The 2,076-nt window shown below is 37.4% G+C and overlaps 1 long non-coding RNA gene across 2 annotated transcripts; it reads left to right on the forward strand.

Moving 5' to 3' along the window:
* The first annotated feature begins 733 nt into the window (after positions 1–733).
* LOC124471728 lies at positions 734–1,806 on the forward strand. 2 transcript variants are annotated; one of them, XR_006956558.1, is made up of 3 exons: positions 734–746; positions 1,450–1,598; positions 1,755–1,806. It is a non-coding gene; the product is annotated as an uncharacterized LOC124471728 (long non-coding RNA). The 2 variants fall into 2 exon arrangements; XR_006956557.1 differs by lacking the exon at positions 734–746 and adding an exon at positions 878–941.
* The last annotated feature ends 270 nt before the right edge of the window (positions 1,807–2,076 follow it).

Below are 2,076 nucleotides of genomic sequence, written 5' to 3' on the forward strand. Positions count from 1 at the left end.
GTTACTGAAATGAATTTGTGCAACAGACAAGGGATCCACCTGAACAATCAATTTACTTCATTAGAGATAACCATTAGCATTATCTCTACCATGCGTAGACTACAAGTAGCTAGCTACTGTGGTGAACCTGGCTTGTTTTGCAGTGGTTTACACAGTCTCGCTAAACAGATGATTGGAGTGTTGTGATTGGCTCAAATAAACACGCATTGCTATGTTTTACAAGCAGAGGATTTATCAGAGGAAATCGGTTTCGAACTTACAACCCTTTGTTTATCAGCACACCATCTCAGCCAATTGAGCCATTGCCAGATCTGGACTCTGCCATGTTCAGTCATCAACTCGATAATAAAATAAGATGTTTCTCCAATGGCAAGCATTGTCAGATTTGGTCCAAGCTCAAACAGCTGTAATTCAGTCATATTTTTACTTATCAAGGTGAAACTTTGCAGGGTACTTCAGGATGGTGTCATCTTAAAACCTATTGGGTTTGAAAAACTATCATTCAAAATTACATTCGATTTAGTGACACAAACTTATTGAGGCAATGTGGTCATTTACATAAATACACCCCTTAGCCATCTGTCATCTTTTGACATATCAAGGTGAAATTGTGCATGGTACCTTAGAACGATGTCATCCTGTTTAACTAAACAGATATTCAAATTTAAGACAGGCTAAATGACTGTGGCTGGATTCGATCTTACGACCTTATACTTTGCAGGTCGCCGTCCTAAGAAAGCATCAAAGTAAGTGACCATTAATTGTATTATCTACTAAAATAGGAATAGATTGTATTACATCCGTCAGGCAAAAACACGTAAACATTTTGTTGTCCAGTGTCATGCTAATATTAGCAATCGCTACTACAGTAACGCTACTGTACTGTCATTTCTAATGTAATCGTGAGAGGAAACAGGCAGGATATATTCGCAATAATTCAAGTAAGTGTTATTATAACGTTAGTTGTATTGGTTACTTCATCATTTAACTAGTTAACGTGCTATAGATCTACGTTTATTAGCTACGTCTGACAAGCGGAGGTACAGTAGGTAGTTAGCTACAGTACAGACAGTGCAGTACAGTAATGTAACCAACATTCAGTATTAACTTGTCGACATTGCGGGGTCTGCTTACAGTATCTAGCTTAGTCTAAACTTTTACGGTTTTAGTGTAAATATTAACTAGTCCTATACTGTAGCCACTTAGCATTTAAAGTGGGTCTACCTTCAATGAATAATGGAATTTATAATGATCCTACCTGAAGCTTTGGTAAGAATGACAGCTGTCAATCATTGTAAATACAGTAAGCTGTTAAAAACTATACAAAAACCGTTAGCAGTACAGTTTGCTTATGTTACTGTACTTATGAGTATGCACAATTTGGTTCAGCACACCATGCTTCCATACATAGTTGTAACTATGGTTATTAATATGTCTCTGTTATTTTAGATGAGCACCAAGCCTAAGAGCAAATAAATCCATGGAGATGGAGAGTGGATTGCGAGGCTTGGGCATTTGCTGGCTCAGGGGTTTGGCCTGCTGGAGGAGGCAATAGACCTGCCCCAAGGCAGCGGAAATTGCATGACCTCTATCAAAAGGTAAAGTACTGCAAAATATGTGCTTATTACTTCTTACAGTCATTAGACTGCAGGTCACTTGATGAGCAAAGGGTTTAATACAATGGTGCAGATAATATCAGACAATGGACTGTACACTGAGTGACTCTGGCTGAATAACTATTCTGATTGTTTCAGATTGAGAAATGCCCCATGCAGACTCGTGGACAGACCGCCCTATTTGGAAGGTTATTTGGAAGGTTATATTTAAGTTATTGTCTGTAGTTACTGTTGAATAAGTGAATGGAGGGATTCACTACTGTTCTGTATATATTTAAGTTATTGTCTATAGTTACTGTTGAATAAGTGAATGGAGGGATTCACTACTGTTCTGTATATATTTAAGTTATTGTCCATAGTTACTGTTGAATAAGTGAATGGAGGGATTCACTACTGCTGTATAATGGCTTTCTGATGACTGAAAATAAAAGTTTTATCACAACAGAAATTTATTTTCCTA

Source organism: Hypomesus transpacificus, chromosome 9 (genome assembly GCF_021917145.1).
Source record: "Hypomesus transpacificus isolate Combined female chromosome 9, fHypTra1, whole genome shotgun sequence".
In the NCBI taxonomy this organism is placed as follows: Eukaryota; Metazoa; Chordata; class Actinopteri; order Osmeriformes; family Osmeridae; genus Hypomesus; species Hypomesus transpacificus.